The sequence below is a fragment of the Larus michahellis genome, chromosome 1 (genome assembly GCF_964199755.1).
Source record: "Larus michahellis chromosome 1, bLarMic1.1, whole genome shotgun sequence".
Taxonomy (NCBI): Eukaryota; Metazoa; Chordata; class Aves; order Charadriiformes; family Laridae; genus Larus; species Larus michahellis.
In genome coordinates this window covers 172,722,424-172,747,554 of record NC_133896.1, presented here as the reverse complement: position 1 = coordinate 172,747,554, position 25,131 = coordinate 172,722,424, and positions in this window count along the sequence as shown.

Below are 25,131 nucleotides of genomic sequence, written 5' to 3'. Positions count from 1 at the left end.
TTTTTCCTTTTTGGCTGAAATAACTACAGAAGTTTTTAAAGGAAACTAGAGAATAAGGACTACAGCTGTGTACTGGACAAGGTTAAAAATCTGTCTGGGGTGCAGTTAAAAGCAGTTTAATATCCTTGTAGGTTAAATGTGCATAACTAATCTGACCGTGTTACAGGCTGTACCATAAAGTATGTATACTGGATGTAGACTGGGACATAATGGCTGGGAATCTGTGCCTACCTGTCATGGAGCATATACCTGTTCAAGGAAACTGCTCATAAGACACACACTCACATAAAAAAACCTATAAACTGCGTTAGCTACAAAATGTGAATCATAAAACTGGGAGTCTAAAAAGATTTTTTTCTTTTCCTTCCCACTATCCAAGCTTCTCTGAAAATAAATAAATAAATAAAAAATATAAAATGCAACTAAAGGGTACTTACTCTGAAATCAGAAGGTATTTTGTATTTCATACATCTGCAAAATGAAAATTGAAGTCCTGATTTATATTCATTTTACAAATCTTATAACTCCAAGTGAAGGTTCAGGCACATTTGGACTCAGAGTCGTATCAAAGCTCCTTTCAAGATAATAGAAGACTTTTCCGGCTAGTGATTCATTCAGTTTTAAAGTAAATAAATGACATGAATTGCCCCAAGTATACAGCTGTACTGATTATAGACAATTAATAGAATTTGAGGTTTTCCTAAATACTTATTTTCTAGATGCTGGAGTTAGATGAGGTGATTCCTACTTTTAGTCTTTTTCCTTCCCACACGCTCCTGTAAAATATGTGTGTTTGTAAATTTAAGATTAAGATTTGTTTTTTTGGCAAATGTAAGATTTAACTTTTCATCTTTTTGTAACAAGTAACATGAATTTTAAAGTCTAACACTGAAGACCCCTTAACATTTCTATACTACTAAGAGTTGAGTGTCCTTTTGCAAGCCACTGCATATATTCTATTTTTACAGTATTTCTTTCTGGTTGACTTGCACCAAAAACATATAAGCTGAAAGTTCCTCGCCAAAAAAAAAGCGTAATAGATGAAACACAAAACAAACAACAAAAAGAAACCCCAAGCCTCAATGAAAAAAGAATATGAATCCAAAATTTTAATATTGAAAAAAATGAAAAATTTTCAGGTGATGAGTCACAAAACCAGAACATATATCATGTCTATATTATATTAAATACACTTTATCAACAGTATCCGTAGTTTTAGTAAAGATCAATTTATAAGCTTGGCAATCAAAATCTCTAAGTTCCCTATCAAAGAAAACTCAAGTTCAAAACACATTATGTATTACAACTGTTTGAAATAAACATACCATTTCATGAAATCGGTGTTCCATATGAAAAAAAAAAAAAGAAAAAAAAAAGAACATAACAGAAGAAGTATTGTCATTTTAAGACTGGTCTACAGGGTTATGATGTCTGAAGCATGTGCATAAGAGCGTCCGGTTGTGAAATCGAATGCATTGTTATACTTCATTTCAGCATTAAATAAGCCTTTGCAGTGGCTGCCTGACTCAAGCAGAACAAAATTTGTGACATCTCAAACAAAGATGAGATTTTGAGATGAGACTGAACAATAGTGTGTATAAAACCATGTTTCCAAAGAGTGGGGAGTTTGTTTCCAGTTTCTTATTCATTATTTCTATTCGAGCTATAAATTAAAAGTAATGTATGAACTAACATTCTCCAAAACACTGCTTTAATTATTGAGAATCTACTGACATTACCATGTTTTTATGTAAACTTTTGGTTCAGCTAAAATACCACAGTATTAACAGAATATATTGATGAACCAGAGCCATACTGTCAGTTAACCCTGTGGATTAACTTTAATAGGCTCTGTTTGTGCTTTTTTATAATCAGGGAGTTTCACTTGTCTTTCCATGGCTTTTCACTTTTTGACTTAATTATTGTAGTATCCTATTTGTATTATTAAACCTTTTATTTTTATCAATATTTTGTGGTTTGCTGTTTAGTTTTCAACTTCTTACACATAAGTAGCTATTCGTTCATTACTTTTATTTTGTCATAATTTATAATACAGATTCCATGAGATAGATGGTTAGATAGAGCTAGTCCATCTGATTTTAATGCCTAATTTAGGAAGGCAGATTCTGCCTCTCCAGCATCTTCAGAACAACCCGCTTACTCTCCATTGCTCATAGTAAGAATTTAGGTACCCTCTGTGCAAGTGCTGGTTCAGCTAGGCTATATCTATGCCAGCAAATTAGACACTGCCTGCAAATATTCTTGTGCACTGGATCTCACTCATCTATAACATTAAGCCTTTAAAATGATCCCTGGGCACAGCTGTGGCCAGGCAGTATTTACCCAAGCAGTTCTCGGATATGATATGGGAGTTGGCACAGGTCAGGTACAATTTCTAATGTACCGTTTGCAAGCTGTACCTTGTTTTGGAGAATAGTGGTGCTTCATAGTATGGATGTTTGTTATGCTAGCCACACAGTAGTCCCAGACATATTTATTTTACTAATATAAATGTTGATTTATGTACCTAAGTGGGTATATAAATGCATTAGTGCATACATTCACATGTTATTGCTGGTGTCTAGATCTCTTCTCACAGTTCAGGTTCTTTTGAGAGAATGGCATGTTCACATTTACATGTACAGATATTCTGTACCTTGCAGAGACCATTAAAAAATATCAACATCATCATCGAGGCAGCAGGTTTACCATGTCTACAGAGAATAGAGATCCACAGAAGTAAATAGATAAGTGATTATAATTGTTGCCATTTTTTTAAACGGAAGTGATTTAAAAATTGAGGAATATGGAAGTGAGGTGTTGAAGAATTTTCCTTTGACTAAACTCCCTTAAACATGGAAGTCCTAATTTCAAGACTAAGCTGGTAGTCTAAAAGTATACTAGCTGATACTAGCAGACTGGTAGTCTTCACTATCATCTCAGTGCTAACTCGTTTAACCGTTAGACAGACAGATATATCAACTTGAATTTTATCTCACACCTCTGGATTTACAAATGACTAAAAATAAGTCTTATTTTATTCAACAGTTAAATTAATATTGTGGAAAATTTAATTAGAGAAATTAGTATTGATAGATACATAGCTAAACATTGGCTTCTGCCTTATAGAGACATCTATAAACAGAGATTATTAGTCAAAACTAAAAAGTCTGTTACACTAAGTACTCCAGTAGGACAAAATCTGTCTCTGAAGCTTAAAAATATTTCTCTGAATTAGAAAATACATCTTTCACATAATGTTTATTTTAAATAGACATAATGACTTTTCCCTACTTCTAGTCCTATAAAGATGGAAATTGCTGATATGTTTATATTGCTGTAAAAGTTATTATTACAGATTTTATTGGTGTTACTATTTGGATTATCACCTCAAATATCAGTGTGAAATATTGAGTGTATTTAGATATTTGATGGGAAAGTGCATTGGATGTATAGAGGAAGTATTTTCTGCAGGTCTATATGAAGCAAATGAATCACAAATGCAATGGAAACTCATGTTGGAAAGAATAAAAATATTCTATGAAATAAAAATAGGGAGAAAGACTGACAGTCAGGTGTCCATAAATACCAGACATTTCTTTTGGAAGGGGCAAGAGGGAGCACTTCATACAATTATTTCTCAAAGATAGTTTATATGCAAGATTTTACATGGGGCAGAACACATTTAGCTAAAGAGGACAGAGTATTAAGATTTGGCGTAGTATACAGAGTGTAAAGCAAATTTCCTCTGTAGCTTTGAAGTAAATTCTTAAAAAACACTTTACTTCTCCCACTTCTAATAAAACAGATCTTGACGAATCAGATTCTTTGCTGCTACAATTTTTCCTGTATACAAGATACAAGACTTCTATCTTAAAACATAATCAAAGCAAACACAGGAAGGCTGGATATGCAGTAACCTAATTTCTGCAAAACCTCTAAGTGTTCCAGCTTGAATGTATTGGTGAGCCGAAGAAAGACATTCCAGATCATGCATGCTTTTTGCATGCATTCATACCAGAAAATAAGAATAGGGATTGCGGGTGCAGATCCTTGAAAATGAGTGTCATCCTAAACCTTGGGAAATAGGGTTGAATTAAAAGTCTGATACAGGTATGTGTTAAAAGTGAGGTTTGTAGCATTATGATAATGGCTCATAATACTTTTCTGCTTTATTGTCTGTACAACAGTTCTTGCAAAATTAGGAACTGTGCTCTGTATATTTTTTTTCTTGTGTTCTTTTTATATCACAATATTATGGTGCTTTTATTGTACTGACAGATACACTAGTAAGCAATTAAGATAAGAACATTTTATAGTTGGTGATTGAATCTATATGCTTATGAAAATGTGATAACTCTATCAAGAAGAAGTATTTGAAGGTCTTTAAAATGCCTGGTACTATTGGAAAATAAAATCGGCAATTTGTGTATATATATTCGGAAAGCAATATACTATGTCTGAGTTGTTTTCTAGTCAAAAGCCTGAATTTGAGCAAAAGTGACAGTCTTTAACTGTATGGAAGTCAGAGACCTCAGAGAGATAGTAAAATAGCTGTGACTCCATCATGCCAGATGTATTGCTGCTGCGCATGGTGGAAGTCCACAGGCACGCATGACACATTGGCCTGCTTCTAAGTCTTATTCTAATTGCTGATATATTGAATAGGATCCAATCCCTGAGTAATTCAAAGCTGTTTGAATGACATCTCTCTGTGCTTGATAAAATCTTTCTACCTTGGTGTCTTTGAAAGCTAATACAGGAAGTCATCCGTACTACAAGCAGTACAGAAAAGCTCCTGCTGCCTTTTCACATAGCTTAAAAATACAGTAGTTATGAAATGCTGGAAGGAAATCAACATATCATCAAGACATGCTTGCAATAGCTGAAGAAACCTTCAGGGAATGTTACTGGTTATAGCACCTTTAAAATGGCAACTTCTAAATTAAACTTTTCCTACTGGAGGTATCTTCATCACAGTATGCTGGCATTCTCACTTTTTTTTCTTGACTTCATGGTCACTGACATTCTAGGTTTTTTGAGAGAGGGTTGCGTTGTGGTTTTGTTTTGTGTTTTGTTTTTTGTTTTTTTTAAACTGTACATGCAACTATACTGTTAAATTTTGTCTCCAAATAGGTCACAAACACATGGGAAATAGATATTTTACAAGAATTAACTCCTCCAGCAAAACATAGATGCCTGTGATAGAGCTTAACGTTCATACGTCACTATCTCTAAATACCACTCCAAAGAAAATAACACATTCAATAAGCAAAATACTATATTACCCTAACCGCTTTGTAGCTCAAAAGAGATACTAGGTTCTATACATGCATATGCATCCACTAGTCTTGAAAAATGCTGATCTGGTGCATCAAGCAGGAAAAGCATGGAACACTAAGCCATAGAATCTAAAATCAATTACAAAGAAAATCATTCCTAGCTCATTTTAGTAGGAAAGTGAATACATAGAATCATAGAATGGTTTGGGTTGGAAGGGACCTTAAAGATCATCCAGTTCAACACCCCTGCCATGGGCAGGGACACCTCCCACTAGACCAGGTTACTCAAAGCCCCATCCAACTTGGCCTTCAACACTTCCAGGGACGGGGCGTCCACACCTTCTCTAGGCAGACTGTTCCAGTGTCTCACTGCTCACACAGTAAAGAATTTATCCCTAATATCTAATGTAAATCTATCCTCTTTCAGTTTAAAACTGTTACCCCTCGTCCTATTGCTACACTCCCTGATAAGGAGTGTCTCCCCATCTTCCTTGTAGGCCTCCTTTAAGTACTGGAAGCCCACCGTATGGTCTCCCTGGAGCTTACTCTTCTCCACGCTGGACAACCCCAACTCTCTCAGTCTGTCCTCATAGGAGAAGTGCTCCAGACATCCTTGTGGCCCTCCTCTGGACCCCCTCCAAATGGTCCATGTCCTTCTGTTGGGGGCCCCAAAGCTGGACACAGTACTCCAGGTGGGGTCTCACCAGAGTGAAGTAGAGGGGTAGTATCACCTCCCTCAACCTCTGGCCGCACTTCTTTTGATGCAGCCCAGGATGCAGTTGGCTTTCTGGGCTGCAGGCTCATATTGCCGGTTCATGTTGAGCTTCTCATCAACCCATACCCCCAAATCCTGCTCCTCAGGGCTGCTCTCACTCAATTCTCTGCCCAGCCTGCATTTGTGCATGACATTGTCCTGACCCACGTGCAGGACCTTGCACTTGGCCTGGTTAAATTTCACAAGATTTGCACAGGCCCACCTCTCAAGCCTGTCTAGGTCCCTCTGGATGGCATCCCTTCCCTCCAGTGTGTTGACCATACCACACAGCTTGCTGTCATCAGCAAACTTGCTGAGGATGCACTTACCCCCAGCGTCCATGTCACCAACAAAGATATTAAACAGTACCAGTCCTAATACCGACCCCTGAGGAATGCCACTTATTACTAGTCTCCACCAAGACATTGAGCTGTTGATTGCAAGTCTTTGAGTGCAACCATCCGTCTAATTCCTTATCCAATGAGTGATCCATCAAATCCATGTCTCGCCAATTTAGAGACAAGGATGTTGTGTGGAAGAGTTGAGGAAGATGATGTCAGTTGCTCATCTGTTATCCACCAATGCTCTAATGCTGTCTTAGAAGGCCACCAAATTTATCAGGCACGATTTGCCTTTAGTGAAGCCATGTTGACACTCACCAATCATGTGCCTCAGCAGAGTTTCTGGAAGGATCTGCTCCATGATGTTGCCAGGCACAGATGTGAGACTGACTGGCCTGTAGTTCCCCAGGTCTTCCTTTTTTTCCCTTTTTAAAAATGGGGGTTATGTTTCCCCTTTTCCAGTCAGCAGGAACTTCACCAGACTCCCACAACTTCTCAAATATGATGGATAGGGGCTTGGCAACTTCATCCGCCAGTTTCCTCAGGGCCTGAAGATGCATCTCATCAGGTCCCATGGTTTTGTGCACCTTCAGGTTCCTTAGATGGTCTCAAACCTGATCTTCTCCTAAAGTGGGCGGTTCTTCATTCTTCCAGTCCTTGCCTTCTGAGACTTCATCAGTGTGGCTAGAGCACTTACCAGTGAAGACCGTGGTAAAAAATCATTGAGTACCTCAGCCTTCTCCATATTCCATGTGACCAGGTCTCCTGTTACCTTCCAGAGAGGGTCCACATTTTCCATAGTCTTCCTTTTATCACTGATGTACCTGCAGAGGCTTTCCTTGTTGCCCTTGATGTCCTTGGCCAGATTTAATTCTATCTGAGATTTAGCTTTCTTAACCTGATCCCTGGCTGCTCGGACAATTTTTCTGTATTCCTTACAGACTACCTGTCTTTGCTTCAACCCTCTGTAGACTTCCTTTTTCTGTTTGAGATTGTCCAGGAGCTCCTTGTTCATCCATGCAGGCCTCCTGGCATTTTTGCCTGACTTCCTCTTTGTTGAGATGCATCGCTCCTGAGCTTGGAGGAGGTGATCCTTGAATATTGACCAGCTTTCTTGGGTCCCTCTTCCCTCCAGAGCTTTATTCCATGGTACGCTACCAAGCAGATCTCGTAAGAGACCAAACCTGCTCTCCAGGGTAGTGAGCTTACTGCGCTCCCTCCTCACTGCCCTAAGGATCCTGAACTCCATAATCTCACAGTCACTGTAGCCAAGGCTGCCTTTGAGCTTCACATTTCCCACCAGCCCGTCATTGTTTGTGCGAACAAGGTCCAGCATGGCTCCTCTCTTTGTTGGCTCCTCTATCACTTAGAGAAGGAAGTTATCATCGAAGCATTCCAGGAACCTCCTGGATTGCTTATGCCCTGCTGTGTTGTCCTTCCAACAGATATTGGGGTGGTTGAAGTTCCCCATGAGGACCAGGGCTCATGAACATGAGGCTGCTCCTATCTGTCTATAGAGGGTCTCATCTGCTTGGTCTTCCTGGTCGGGTGGCCTGCAGCACCCCTACTGCTATTTCACCTGTCCCTGCCCTCCCTTTAATCCTGACTCATAAACTCTTGGTCAGCTCCTCATCCATCCCCAGGTGGAGCTCCATGCACTCCAGCTGGTCATTGACATAGAGTGAAATACCCCTTCCTCGTCTCCCCTGCCTGTCCTTCCTAAGGAGTCTGTATCCTTCTATTCCAACATTCCTGTCACAGGAGCCATCCCATCACATCTCTGTGATGCCAATAAGATCATAGCCCTGCAGGCATGCACTTGTCTCTACATCCTCTTGTTTATTCCCCATGCTACATGCATTTGCATTGAGGCATTTAAGTTGGGTCCCCAGTGAAGGTAATTTACTGGCTGGAATGGCTGTATTTGCACCAGAAACTGTTAAATGAAAGTCAGAAGTGTGCTGATGCAAATGAATTTTCCTTTTTCTAATTTAGTTCAGGGAAACTAAGACTCATAGAAATTGTTCATGTACAACTTTTTCTCAATAATTAAAATTGGTCATCACAGTTAGAACAATAAAAAAGAAAGCATATAGTTTCTGGCTCACCCTGGCTCTGAATTAAATTTATAGGGCTTGTCCTCTTTATGATGATTTCTTTTTTCCTCTGTGGTGATCAATAACTAGAACTGGCAGCATTCTCTGTCATCTGCTTGGAATTTTCTGCCTCTAGAAGAAGTGTCTTTTGCTGACACAGCTCAAATGTTTGAGGATGCATCTCTCTGTGTATGTTGCTTAAAAATTCAGGAATTCTTCCAATTCATTCCTTTTATTCCCATGGAAGAATAATTAACTGCTTTATAGTGGCGCAAAATGGCTTAATATAGTAGTAAGCAGTATCCTGCAATAAGTGAATTCTTTCAGTATACTGACCTTGTATGAACCTGTCATTTGGATCCAGGGAAGCAATAACTTTTACTCTCAATGAAATATCTTGCTCTTGGTGCTTTTCAAGTCATGTTTAAGATACTTCTGAAACTGGGATAAAAGGGACTTTTTCTTTGGGATTCCTTTTAAATACATTAGTTCTCTGAGGGGTGAACATTTCAAAGTGGGTTTGAAAAATCTGCTTTTTCTCTGTCCTGGAAGAAAGAAGCTTTGTTTCTCATTAAAATCCGTGTCTCTTCTCAGAACATTCCTCTTCCTTCCTGCAATCAAAACCTTAATATAATTTGCATCTTGTTATGTGTTAGGGAACAGTCCCTCCATCTGATTATAAAAAAACATTTTGAATGCTACTGTTTCAAACAGTTGACTACATTAAGATTTCTTTCCATTTATCAGTGAGGTATAAAGGGAGATTTGGGGTAAGTAATGAATGACAGATACAGCATCTTACTAAGATAAAATTTTAATCCTCTAATTGAAGAACATAATATTTGCTATGCAACACAGCAACAGCATATTAGACACGTTTTGTTGGCAGGTATTTTGACAAATCACTTGTAAGGTTGATTTGTTATAATAATAATGGGTAAGTGATGACATATGCTTAATATAAAGGTAAAGGAGTTTCTTGAAGAGTCCCTAAGAATTAAATATTCAATCATTTAAACTAAGTGTAGACTTGGAAAATGTGTGTGTGTGGCACGGGCGACACACTGGAGGGAAGGGATGCCATCCAGAGGGATCTTGACAGGATTGAGAGGCGGGCCTCTGCAAACCTCATGAAGTTCAACCAGGTCATGTGCGAGGTCCTGCACCTGGGTCATGGCAATCCCAGACAAAAATACAGGTTGGACGGAGAATGGCTTGAGAGCAGCCCTGAGGAGAAGGACTTGGGAGTGCTGGTGGACCCAATGCACACTTGCAGCCCAGAAAGCAAACCGCATCCTGGGCTGCATCAAAAGAAGCGTGGCCAGCAGGTTGAGGGAGGTGATTCTGCCCATCTACTCTCCTCTTGTGAGATGCCACCTGGAGTACTGCGTCCAGCTTTGGTGTCCCCAGCATAGGTAGGACATGGACCTGTTGGAAAGGGTCCAGTGGAGGGGCATGAAGACGATCAGAGGGCTGGAGCACCTATGCTATGAGGACAGGCTGAGAGAGTTGGGGTTGTTCAGCCTGGAGAAGAGAAGGCTCCAAGGAGACCTTATAGTGGCCTTCCAGTACCTACAGGGGGCCTACAGGAAGGATGGGGAGGGACTCATTATCACGGAGTGTTATGATAGGACACAGGGTAACAGTCTCAAACTGAAAGAGGGTAGATTTAGATTAGATATCAAGAAGAAATTCTTTACTGTGAGGCACTGGAACAGGTTGCCCAGGGAAGCTGTCAATGCCCCATCCCTGGAAGTGTTCAAGGCCAGGCTGGATGAGCCTTTGAGCAGCCTGGTCCAGTGGGAGGTGTCCCTGCCCATGGCAGGGGGGTTAGAACTAGATGATCTTTAAGGTCCCTTCCAACCCAAACCATTCTGTAATTCTGTGATTCTGTGAAATGATATGATAAGGTATGATAGGATAACAATAAGCATTCTCACTTGAACTTTTATGGGATAGAATTAGGATACTTTTTTATCCCTGTTACCTTTGTTATCTACTGTATGGTGAGACATGTGATCTTCCCTGTTCTAGTCTGAATCTGTATAGAAATACACTGCTTTGATTTTGGCAATACAGGAGCATTAACTTAATCTCTGCTTGTTTTTTTGCTGAGCAGAAATACAGAATCTTATGACAATTTTACAGGTGTTTTTTGGTGAGCTGAACTTAACAAAATGCCATGTATTTAATTTAATTTATCTAAACTAATTATAAACTATAATTAAAAAAGTATTATGATACATTAGCAAAGCCAGCTATTGATTAGATTTTCAGTCTGAACGCAACTCCAGCTTGGTCTGTCAGGAGGTCAGTTTTTGTCATTTAACTGATGATGGTAAAAGTTTACTTTCATATGTTCCAGTTGATTTAATGTTTCTTCCCAGTATTCTTCTTCAGAAATATCAGTAAAGTGCCATTACCATCAGAACTGGAGTGGCCAAAACCTTAAGCCCAGAACTACACAAACAAATGTGGGAACTCAACTATTGCAAACATTCAACTGTTCGGGAAAAGGCTCAAGGGCTGTAGGGTAATACATGTTCTCCTTTTTATTGATTTTAATGTCTGTTAATTATAAACACTCTCACTCTTAAAAAAATTAAATTATTTATATCAGTTGCTGCTGCCATTATGAAACACAACAAAAAAATTGATAAGGGATAAGATCTGTCCAACATGAAGAAGTATTTTAAAAATTTCACCATGTAATTTTCTTCTTCAGGATTACAAATAGTGTTACACAGGGCTTTTTACTTCATAACCTGTCAGAATAAATATGAACTGTTGAGTACTTCAGTATATGAGTACTGTCTCCTGAGATTTTATTCATTAGTGAAGGAAGCTGCAGGATGATGATGCAAAAATTTGTATGAAAGAAAAAAAGCATACCAGAATTCACAAACTGGATGCAAATATGGAAAGTTTCATTAAGCTTGGAAATAGCACTAATTTTTTGCACTGTGCCTGTACACCAGCATATCTGAGAATGCAGACATCCTCAGGAAAGAATTAATTTATGGTTGATCTAATCTGATATTTTACACAGAAGATTAACACAGTTTTAAAAGATGCTATGAACCAGCTGACTGTTGTAATCTTTTATGTGAGTGCTCTTGCCCAATGCAAACACAGAATAAAGCAATTTCTATGCAATTCAAGCAAAGGAGAACTTAAGTGTCGTATCAGTTATAGCAGTCAGTATTGGGAAAAACAAATACCACGGAATTAATAATTAAATTAACTAATAATAAATAAATAAATAAATAAGATTTCACAATTTATCTCTCTAGATATGTAGTTCTGAATATTACTTGTCTTAAAACTTGTCCTCCATCTGTGAAGCAAAAGTGAAAACAGCACTGAATATTAAAACTCATGTTTTTTATATTTTTTTTTTATTCTGGAAAGTGGAAAGGAGTTAATCTTAACAGAAAAACATTAATGCATGAAAACAGTTTCTAACAATATCTTCCATACAGCTACAATCTGTAGTTCATGTTTTTACTTTACATTACATTTAATCCGGTCATTTGTATTGAATGTGCTCATCTTGCAACTGATTCAAGGCTGTACAGAGGGACAGTCATTTGTTCACACTCTTACATCTCTGTTAAGGACATTTCAAATGCACCTGGAATGTGATTACGTTTACTTCCAAAAGACTCTCGCTTGCAAGAAATGTAATGGCTGTGCACAGTGAACCAAACAGCAGTCACTGGCAGTAAACAAGGCATTCACTTGAAATCCATGCTAACACAAAGTATTGGTTAAAATTAAGCTTTAGTAGCCATATAAAAATTATCACTGAAGTTGGGTAAGTCTTTGAAATATACCTCATAGCAATTTAAAAATTATTTTATTTTTTTGAAAGTCACTACTTGTAACTAATTTTTAATTTACTGTTAAGATTGATTGCCTCTTCATTTCTGTGAATCAAGCCTGAGGAAAGACACATTCCAGATATAAATATATATTAATTCTAATAAAATATGTTAATATATTTTTACATATCCTAATATATTTCTCTGTAAAATATATTAATAATTCTAGTATTTCCTTCAAAACACAATATTTTACACTAATGCCTCCTTGCCTCCTTGACCTTTTGAACTTTTTCAATCTGTCTAGAATTGATCAATTTAAAAAAACTTTTCTTGCCTCACGATTAACTTATTTTCTAGATCATTAACGAAAATAGGTAACTACATGAAAAAGTATATATTCTCAAAATACCTTATTATTAATCTTTTGTTATACTGAAAAGTTGTCATCTTTTTTTTTTTTTTTTTTTTTTTTTTGCTTTAGGTATTCTATATTGTTCTTAACATGTGAGAAAATTTTGTAACCTTCATCTATGATTATTCATTTCTGTAATAGTTTTTTATGTGGCACCTTATCAAAAGCATTTTGGAAGTCTACATAAATTATGTTGCCTGTTTTGCCTTTACCTAGTATTTTGTTGACAGGTTCTAGGAATTATAGATTGATTATCTAGACTGATAAAACATGATTCTCCTTCGTAGAAATTATAGTGATAAGTTCCCTCAAATATTCTGAAGAGTAATTAAAGTAGAATAAAAAGTTGACAAAGGATCTTTCTAATATGACTAAAAGAACTTTTATTTTTTTCATTAATAGACTCCTCAGAGGTAATTAATAAACTGTCATCTATGAATTCAAACACTCCCAAGCTAGTTTAGCATACTAAACTAATATGCTACACAAAACCCAAAGTGTAATATCAGGATTTTCCCAGTTTCTTATAAAATGTCATATTTTGTCACAGTATGCTTTTTTTTTATTTTTCGCCTTAATGACTATGTTTAAATCCTTAATTTTTAAAGGCCATTTTACTATGGATGTAAAAGTGTTACTGAATAGCTTTCTAGGAAATATCAAGATGAAAAAAAGGCATACCCTATTGCTTATCATAAAGAAAAAAAAAATATTTATGGCATATTCACTTGGATTTTATAGAGAAAAATTAAAAAATAAAAAAAAGATGCTATTACTTTCCATCTAAGTCTCTATTGATTTTTTTTTTTTTTAATGAAATGTTGATAGATTTGTTCTGATATTCCACAGTGACAATCTTAATACCTTTTCCAACACACCTCAGCCACAAACTGGTCCAAAACATTATCTGGAAATAAGAAAGGGTGGAGAAGAACATTTTAGGAAGTTATTACAGATAAATGAGGCATGAAGAATGTATATGAAAGAAAAAAACCCACACGTTACTGAATACTCAAAGTGGTGAGAATGACAATAAAATATCCTACATTTTCATAGAATATCAAGATAATTCATTTGATTCATGAAAGCAAGGCAAAATTAATTTGTTTAGCCTCTCCTGTGTAAATCTGTTTGCGTTAATTGCTCTAGTACTCCATGAGTCTTGTAGTTTAGCTACTGAATTCATCAAGTTTAAGGTCAAAGAATTGACTATGCTCCTGATTATGCATGACAGCTATTTATTTATTTTTTTTTTAAATATGCCATAAAAATTCAAGCAGAATGCAACATACGGTGCTTTATACTTGATGCCTGAATGAGGAGTCCTTCCTATGAAAGACAATGCAGGCTTGTATACCCTGGGTGATAATTTCTTTCAGTCACAGTATCAACTCAGAGAAACTCGTATTAATGTTTAATTAATATAAACCAAAATGTTTTCATTCAGCTTAACTATCAGAAATGTTTTGCTACAAGACAATACAAGCTAAAACATAATAATTATTATATTTGTCATTATGAAAAAGTTTTAAACAAAGAAGCAGAAGACTAAATTCAAAATTCCCAACTGTACGCATTCGAGAAGGCAAATAAGCATGAAAAAAAATCCTTTTGTGTCAAAAGCTTATTGATTTTCTTTAATTATTATTAATAACCAATAATGGATTAACAATCAATATAGATATGCTCCATAAACTGTCTTTAGGGCATCACTTACTTGTTGGTGTGACTTCTTTATTCCTTTGATTATAAATATTTCCTGGTGTATTGAGTTCATCTTGTATTACTAGAGGTGTAAACATGGGTGGAACACACAATTATCTTCTACATAGATTCCATCAAAGACATTAACAATATTTTGTGTGTAACAACCAAAATTAATTTGGAAATATTTAAAACTGAGTTTTAGATAAGAGTATGAAGATACCATCTTTGAAGGTATTATTAGTGGGAATATTAATAACATGCTTTGATCAGTATTCTCAAAAAGAAAATAAAATTATTTTAAGAGTTGGAAAGATTTCAAAGAAGAGATCAAATTAATCTTAGGGTTTAAAAAAACATGTGGGAAGGATATGCTTATCTAGTTTGACTGTCTTTGTGGTAGTCTTCACAGGCCTTGGAGATCTAATTTAAAAGATGAAGAGTTATAAATTTAATTTAAGAGACAAATTTAAAATAAGATATAGTGGCCCAAAACTGAAATGTGAAAAATAAACAATCAAAAGGAAATATTTTAATAGTGAAAGTAATCAATCCTAAGAGAAATGGAAAAAAGGATATTAATCTTCTTTATAGATAACCTTCTACTAAAAACAAAATAACATTAAGAATGTACTGACATTCAGTAGGAATGTTTGTATTCAGAATGTTAGTTATTTAATAAAAACTAACTTTCTTTTTTTCTCTTGTAAGAGAGATGGCTTAAAATTTTATGTTTTGCATTATGTTAGGGAAAAAAAAGACCAGATCAAAGATTTCCTAAACCTAACATCTGGGTCTATTTTTCCCTTTCTACACTCTTATTTGGGGAAAATTATCTGTTGATATGCGATCTCAGAGTAGAAAATCATTGAGGGAACGAAAAATTAAAAAAACTCAGACTTGAAAAAAGTTGTGGGTTGGTTTTTGTTTTTGTTTTTTTTTTTTTTTTTCTCTTTTAGCTTTCAGCTGGAAAGGAGAAACTTCTGTGAAAATGAATGGGTAGTCATAAGGTGTTTGAAGGACAAGTGATGACTTCTTCCAGTGCTTAAGGAAGAACATATTTTGACGCTTCTGAGTGAAATCAATGATTTCCTAGTTAATGTGTATTGTAGGAAATTAGGAGATGCAATCAGAAGCTGTGAGGTTTGTATCCAACAGGAAAGGAAAAGTATTCAGAGATAGAAAAACAGTTTATTTATTGTTGATTTCCACGTATGTGAAAACACAAAGTAGTTCACAAAAATTCAACAGATTTTGAACCTTACTAAGGGATGGATCTTAAAATAACATTCATATTGCTCTATATGGTATACTGCCAAAAGAATGAAGTAAATGCTAGCTGTAGCTTTACAAATTTTTATTAGAAAATCTGTGAAAGCTTAACTGAGAAGTTAATTTTTGGTAGAGTGTATGACCTTGAGATTGTCTGCGTAACTTTTCACACTCCTGCTGTTATTTTTGAACAGATAATGGAATTTCCCTCTGGATATATTTTAAAGACCGGTTATGGACAGAGAAGGATATTCGTAAAATTGAAATATTCTTAGTCAACATTACTGCATTCTGTTAAATTTCAATCTCATATGATTTCTGTGAGGCAAAAATGAATTTTCATTACTTTTCTTTTGCTTCCATTGGCATTGTCGAACTAATATATAAGAGAATGAGAGCAGGGTTTCTTTTTTGGTTCATGTATCTTCAATGCAATTATTACAGTTCCAAATGTGAAATCTTTATTGCCAGTGAAAATGCTTGAACCAGAAAGATCAGAGCTTAACTTTTATATTCAAGGTCTATTTTGCATTTTAAAGGATCTATCATTTCATGTCTGTGTTACAGAGGAACATGATAGTCTCACTGTAAAACAAGCAAATTCTACTAAATTATGTATCAATGGACATCAGAAAGGACTCTACCATTAAGCAATTTACATGAGACATGGAAGACAAAGGTTCAAACCTTTTTTCTGAACAGTCAGTGCAAAAAACCACAGCCTTTATCACCAAATTCTCATATATCGATCTATATTTTTCATTGTTTTTAATATGTAAAACAATAACGAAGACTGCAACAAAGTATTAATTCCTCCCAGATACAAGAAGAAAACTTTAAATCTCCAAATTTTACAGGCAAGGCCTTTTCCCTAAGTGGAAACAATGCTGAAAAATTCCTTTAAACTTATTTCCTTGTCTTTCTATTTACATATATACTGCTTTATCTGACCAAATATTGGGCTTTCCATCATATTAATTGACAGGCAAGTCTTGGCAGGTAGAAAATTGCAGATAGAATGAATATAACAAGAAATCATGATCAAACAAGAGAAAAATGATTAGCAATTTTCTGATCAAATTTCTTTGTCATTTTAGTATGGTTTTTGAGATACTGTCAGAAAGACAACAAAGACAAAGCATTCTATGCTTAGCTCAGCTAGGAATGAGGGGAACATAACTCTGCCCTATTAGCAGTAATTTGGTTTCTGCATTAAAGAAAAATTATTCTAGCAGTAAACTAAATGTAATGAACTGTATACATTTAATTTTTTAACAAATCTTATGTTCTCTATCTTGTGAAGTCCAATTTATAGCAAATAGTTTTATAATATAATGTCCTAATAAAATAAATTACTTTTTTATTTTAGGATAAAAAACCTTTAAACACTCTGACTGTTTTCACTAGGAAAAGTTTTGTCCAGCTAAGTCAGGCAGGCATCTTCCTAAGGTCCTGACTTCTCTATTATGAGTTGTCCTCCCTGTCTTCTACCTTTCTATAGAACAGATAGAGAGAAAAAAAAATGGAGGAAAGAAACTGAGGTCATTGCATCATAGATTTCAATTTATGAAATGGTATTTTTCCTGTAAGCTTCACAGTCATGAAAAGCATTCCTGAGAAACCCTCTCAATAAGACCTGATCAGGAAATTAAGCTTCTTTTTGGTGCTGTCTCTAGTTGGTTGTAGGGTATTTTTTGTTTTCATATGTGCTTGTTATGTTACTTCTGAATTTATGAATAATGAGTGCCTAGTTTTCTAAGATTATGAATGTTTTTCCTAGCTCCTGAAGAAAAAAAAAGTTCCATGCTTTATGTTGCATCTTCTCAGTTCCTCCTCATTACTGAGAAAACTTGCCAATGTTGTCTGCTGTCTGTCACATTTCAAGATACCTGATATTCACCATTTTTGTGTGGTTACTGATGGTTAGAAGCACATCCTGCCAAACTGTTTGAATAGGCAGCAACATATAGTATAAGCACTGAAGAAAAAAAGTTGTGACTCTCAATGCATTGCGTACCCAGAAGTTTCCCCAACTGATGTCATCCACTTCATGATGGAAAGAATAAAAACAGCTAGAAACAAGCAAACATAAATGTTCATGAATTGCTAATACTCTAAGGGTTTGCTGACAAATATTAATATGCAAGTGACTATAGAGCGGTCCCAGAGGTATCCAGTGCTGGATTGCCCTGTACCTTGTTTGCTCCATAATTTTTTACAATGAGGGTGGTGAAACAATGGAACAGGTTGCCCAGAGAGGTGATAGATGCCCCATCCCTGGAAACATTCACGGTCAGGCTGGATGGGGCTCTGAGCAACTTGATCTAGTTGAAGATGTCCCTGCTTATTGTGGGGGAGTTGGGAGTAGATGACCTTTAAAGGTCCCTTCTAACCCAAACTATTCTATGATTCTATGAGTTTAAATTATTGTAATATATATAATTATACATTTATTTTTAAATTAATAATGTAAGATTGTTCTGGCAAATTCTTATTGTGTTTTCTTATGCCTTTCACTACCTGTATCCTCTTGTAGCCTCTGGTTTATTATTTATTTATAAAACCCTCTTGTTATTCTGTCTGTATATGCTGAAGTGCTCTGTATTGGGGGAAAGAGGTGTCATTTATATTTTATAACTTATTTCCATTTACTTCATAGAAGTATGGATTTTTTGCTTGTATGTTTTCACTATTTATTTTTACACTAGAGTTTACAATTCTAGATATTGATTAGCTTTGAAATGGCTTAAATATTTACCAATTTTGTTCATACACTTCTGCTCATACTTTTTTCCTCTCAAATAATACATTTTGTAGTTTTAAAATTCATAATACTCACTTTTGCTATAGCTGTCCTTTTCCTTTTACCAAACACTTTATCTGTCAAGTGAGATCTACCACAGCACCCTCCCATATTGGGTAAAGGGCTTTCAGAGGAATAAAATGTTTTCTGCAACTTAGAAATTCTGTAGGTGTTTTGTATTTACAAAATGAGTCTCATAGTACATCACAGATTTAAGCGCTACATGTTTTATTTTGCTCAGAAACTATAAACTACTGTTCCAGGAACTCATCAGTTTTGGGCATTTACTGACTTACATAGTGTTAATGGACTCCAAACAGTAAAGCCTTCCTTGACAAAGTGCACTCTCACTCACCTGCAAATGCTAGGAATAACATTCCTGATTTTAATATTACAGTTATGAGAATCTTCCTAACAGATAGATGTATTTAGACACTTAAATAGGAATTTCCAAATATTTTGGTTTAGCATTCTTGTTTATGTACAGGCAATAAAATAATTGTTGAAACTAATTCTGGGTCATAAGAAGTGTGTCTCTTGTTATTAAGGAGAAAACAAATCACAGCACTTCTATCTTAGAACAAATCTATTATTACATTACTCTCCATAATAAAATTAAAAAGTGAATTATAGAATGGGAAGAAAATTTCATATGCTTAAGCTAAATTGTTCACAATTCTAGGGATCACTTGAGAGCTGACTTTGAGACTAGGTCTTGCTGTTCAGCTATATCCTTCCTCAGTCATCAAAGAGGTGATGGACATCTCAGTGAGGCCAAACTTAAACGTTCTTCACCTGAAGAATATGCCACAACAATACACAAGAAGAAAAGAGCATTTCATACCAACTGTTACCTTAGGATTTACAACTCTGGGATCTGAATCTGTCTTTTCTGAATTCCCTGATGCAATTAACTATTTTGTATGCTTCTGACTGGTGATCTTATTGATATGCTAATTGAACAGACATGAACAACCACTTCAGGCCAATCAAGAAGGAATATCAAAACTACATCATACAAGATTTTTAAGAATTATGTCAATCTGTTGACGTGTGAGACATTAATGTTTTACTGTCACAACTATTTGTGAAGTTTGACTAAATGTTAAATTTCAGGGAAGTACTGGGTAATTCCCTCCAAAGATTTTTTTCATATATATATATTTATTATGTTCTTCAACATCTTTGATAAGATTTATTTCACATAAGTTTTTATGTCTGAAAATTAGATACCTCAGTGTAAGCCAGACTTTCATTGTAGAATGGAAAGTAGTAGATGGTTCAAAGGAAATTGGACTGAACTTTCTTAGACAGCTATTGGAGATGTCTACATGTGGTCAAATGAATCACACACAGCACATCTAAACAAAATTTAGTCAAGCTGAATGAAGAGACGTGGAATTCAAGCTATATAGAATCAGTGTCTGTTTCCTTTAACAGCTCTTATTTCAGATTATATTGCATCAATATTTATGTATCTTAAAATAGTTGTGACAGAATTTCATTTAACCTTCCAGAAGAAATTAATCACATCCTAAGGTGGATATGTAACATATAGGATTAATAACCACCTAGAATTTTGTAACAAAAGGTGGGAATAATAAAATGTCAATCAAAATCTTATTGCTGTTATTATTATTAATGTGTCATGGTTTGGGCTGGGCTGGCCACTAAAATAAATGACAAATGCTCTCTTTTATCTCTCTCCCCTTCAGACAGAGACAAAATGAGACAGAGAGAGAGAATTATGAGTTGAAAAGAAACTAAACTACTTCAATGAAATATTAGTAAGAAAATAATGATAAAAGTAACATAATAATATTAATAAGAAAAGAATTAAATATATACAATATATACAAAACCAGTATCGAGGTCCCAGGATGACAATCATGGCACTGGCAGGCACTAGGAAAGTCCCAGACTGGACTCAGCGATGGATGAGAGCTGGATTCAGGATCTGGATTCAGGAATGCACAGACTGGGATCAAAGGCAGATGAACAGAATCCTCCTCAGATGCCAGCCATTGAAGAAGATGACTGACCCCTTTGATCCTTCAGCTTTTTTTAAGCATGATGCTGGTGAGATGTTGGTCAGTTTTGGGTCATATGTCCTTTCCACTCCTCCCCACAGGTGTGACCCCTCTATGCTTTTCCGATTCCAACCCTCCAACAGGGCAAATAACAAAGTTAGATGACCTTGGTTGTTATAACAATAAGTATAAGCAGGAGCCTCTCTGCATACCATTCCATGGTGTTCACTATAAACATTATACCTTATCTGCTAGAAGCAGATACTGTCTGAAAAATATGCTGCAAATTTCAGAGTTAGAAGAGGCTTAACTGAAATACAAAATTACTGGAAAGAAAATAGGTTCTGTTTTACCTCAAACCAGGACATACTGGCAAATGTTAGGAGATGTTATTACATTTCTTATGAAATGTTCAGTTTAATTTATTGTGATTGACAAGTATTAAGTGTAGCATTGCTGTAGCCACTGAAAATAAATTAGTGATTCAAGCAGAGATATTTTACTATGCTAAATCTTCTATGACTTTACTCATGTTTGTAGAAGTTATCATCATATTTGTAAATTAATATATTTTATTTTTATATTTAATATATTTTATATATTTTATATAGTTTAATCATCATATATTATTTATTGAGGCAACTGCCAAGATTAACACATTTAGAATGTCACCTTCAAGGTGCTGTTGGTTTTGGCTAGAGGGAGCTGTTGTGACAGCAAGGGAAGATTACTAGGAGCTTCCCACCAGTCCTTTTTTGCTTTTATCAGATTTTCTTTCTTATACTTCTTATCTACTTTGGTGCCTGAATGAAAAAGAGGCCAAAATTAACCCATAAGTAGGATTTACAGAAGTAACTAATAATGTCAGGCAGTGATTCTACTTTGGGGTATCTTAGTTGGCATACACTGTAGAGATTTGATTTTTAGTAGTGGGATGCTTTTTAAATTTTGAAAAACAGTAATCATTAAAGTGTCTCCAGTGGTTTTACTACAAACTGAGGTGAGCAAAATATCAATGTGCTTGAATGTCTTAGCCATCTTCTTGGTCCTCAAAGTCTTGAGAACAATTCTCACAAATATGCATCAGCAATTAAATCAGAATTCAAACATGAATCAGGGAGCTAAAATCGTGCAGCATCCCAAACTGTCACAAAAACAGGCTTTCTAAACTAGGACTAACCTTAAAATAAGATTTTATTGAGCATATTTATCTCCTAAGTGTGTAATAGTGCTTTATAGAACACAATTTCTAGACTGTATTAACTGTGACCCAGCCTAAAATCTCCTTCAGAATTTCTAGTCAAAAATTTGAACAACTTAGTTATTTCCTATATCTCACAGTAAAAAAGCTAAGGGAAATGCAAACAGCTTGAATGCAAACAATTATTTTAAATAGCATAATTTAAACACATGGAGAACAGAAAAGAATTCATAATGAAAAATATAAGGAACAGCGAGTGATTTAGAATTTCAAATCTTTGCACAGTGGATATGTGCACATATATATCTGTGTATATATAATTTCATAATAATTCTGACTGAAACATGTATTTCACATATATTATAAACATGAAAATAATGGTTTCAGGAGAAGTATTTTAAAATATGTCAAACAATTTATATTGTCTGTATTTTTGACCTTTATGTTTCCTCATTTTATGTTTGTTTGAGGTCACATGGATAATTGAATGATTTCTGAAGAAATAAAAAAGATTTAACATTAACATTTTACTAGAATAAAAAGTACTCCCTCTACCAAGTTTGACTTGAAAAACTTATTCTGGCAATTAATGAAGAATTTATATACTTTGGTTTTAAAAATAGTAATAATTGCTTTCTTTTTCAATCTTCAAGACATATGGGAATCAAATGTTTCTGGGAAACATTATTTATTTTATATATATATATATATATATATGAACCATATACATTTATGTATTTTTTGTCAATGAATGAAACAAATAAATAAAGGAAGCCATGAATGTTTCTACTATGCTGGGTGCCAATCCATATTCTGCTCTAAATAAATAAAGACAGCAGCTTCCCTAAAAATGCAGAACTAGGTTTATAAAGTTTAAAGGCAGTTAATTTTATAAATGAGACGCTAAATAAACTAATGTGTATCATTATTGTGTGATTTCAACCCTACAGTGATTTATGCTTTTTGCTTCTGAGAAGAGATCTTTCCTTATCTCCTTCAACAATGAAACCAGATGCCAAATCTGGAATGTATTTCCCATCAATGTCATGTGGCTTTATGTTTTCCTAGCCGATCTCTTTCATGGTCCTGTATATGATTCCACTTCTAGTAGTGGATATTGAAATGTGTGTAGGGCTAGTTTAAGATCAAGCTTTTGGACTGGCATTTTACAATCACATTCCCATTTGAATTGATATTGGCTCCAAAGACACTAATTTATGTATCAAAGATCCTAGAACTCTCCATATTGCTTGAAAGACATTTTAAAACTTATTCACTTTCAAATGCTAATATTCTACTACACATAGAAATAAAGCACACCTAATACATGTTAGGTATCACTCTGAAATTTCCTGTATAAAAATAATTGTAAGTGGAATTGATGCATAGAAATGGTGTGATGTTTTAGGTAGAAGTGCTTCCTTATGCTTTATGCAACTTTTCTATGTTATCATCACAGAAACAGATGTCTCAAAGGTACATATAAATGTAGCAAAATAAAGATTAGGATTAATTTGCTTTTGATTTACACATTGTCATTGGCAAAATACCTACCTGAAATTTTTGTACATTCAGAGGTTAAAAATATTCTTATTTAGAGTGGGTTTTTTTTTTTTCAGTGGAAGCTCCAAATATTCAGTACAAGTAGACTACACATAGAATAGAAAGAACTACCCTTATCTTCTCATATATCTGCTCCTTTTTTTTTTTATTAGAGCTGGATAAATACGGGATTTCTCAGGTAATTAGTGAGATTAAATCTATGGGAAAAACAAACCGTTCAGAAAATAAAAAAAAGAATAAAACAAAACAAATTAAAAAAAGTAAAATAAAATAAAATAAAATAAAATAAAATAAAATATAAAAACTGACTTAAAAATAAGCAAAAAACAAACTAACTATAATTGAATAAAAATTATCTCAGACCTGAGATTCCCTCTCTTTCAATTGAAAGAAAAACATTCACTAATATAATTTAAAATCCTCTGAGATATGCAGATCAAAGAATCATTGATAGGAAGCAAGAAAGCAGGGACTTCAACTTGCATCATATATATAATAAAAAAATAAAATAAACATTAGAGGACATTAGAGCTCTCAAAATCCATGCTGGATCTATGTAACTGTCTAATAAAGCCTAATATACTACCAAAAAGCCCCTATGTTCTAGAATATAAAATAAACAAAAAATATAGAAATTACTTGCTTGTTTCGTCTTTCTTTAGGCCTTAGGGAAAATCCTGGTTTATCATGTCCTGAATATCTACAGCCTACCTCACTAAAAGTCTTCTGAAATTTATGTAGAGACATATTCAAGAAAATTTAAAGTTATGACTAGAATGATGCTACAAAAGAATATTCTTTCACCTGTCTGTGGTTCTCATTTCTGCCTACACTTTCCTATGCAGTTTATGCAGTTTTCCAAAGTGTGATCTGGAGGATTTCTAGGAAGAAAATCTAAGCAAATAAGCCGTTCTTTAATCTGTTCATCAATAGGAAAATGATATGACCTCATTACTCATGTGATCCTCAGATCACATGGCTCATCCACATATTCGTGTTTTATCTGAGTGAATAACAAGTTCTAGCCTGTTATAAAGGTACAGATTTCCTTTATTGTCCATTAAATTTTACAGCTTTGTTATTCAACACTCCGCAGTGATTCCTTTGCTCATTTCAATTTTCTACTTCATTCAAGACCCCTCTGCCCTTTTAATTTCTCATGCTCTTTTTAGGTAAATTCAGAAGTCTTTCAGCTTTTTTCTCCCTCGTGTTCACTACATTTTCAATGCTCACCTTGGTTCTGCAGCCTTGGCAAGTTTCTCTTTCCTCCACTAATTCATATGTCAATTATTGCTTCTACCCATGCTTTCTCTTACCATAAGGCACTTGACCACGCTGAGTGACCAAACCAATTAAAGAAAGCCACAATATTATTTTTTGAAAATAACAAAATAATGACACACAACTACTCTCATTGAGTCAATATTGTGCCTTTTTTTCTGAATTATAGGATTACAAGTAAAGAAACAGTGTTTTTCAGAAGTCCATCTCCCATAAAAAAATAAAAAATGTTGTTTCGCATTATTAAAAAGAAAAAAAAAAACACAACACAATTGAATTCTTGTTCTTGTAAACCAGCCTTAATTTAAAGAATTACATTGTGGATTATATGACTGTAAGACTTTTACAATCTGAATTATGAGTGCATACCTGCATTTATGCATTTAATCACACAATGGAAAATACAAAAATAATTAGTTTCACACCCTGAGAGCAACATTTAATTCATTATTATACTGGAAGTATTAGTTCTATATAAGCGAATTCATTCTCTCTATCAAAGATAATTTAATTTCTTCAAAGTTGATTGTTACAAAAATCATCCTTTACTTTGTCAATAGAAATT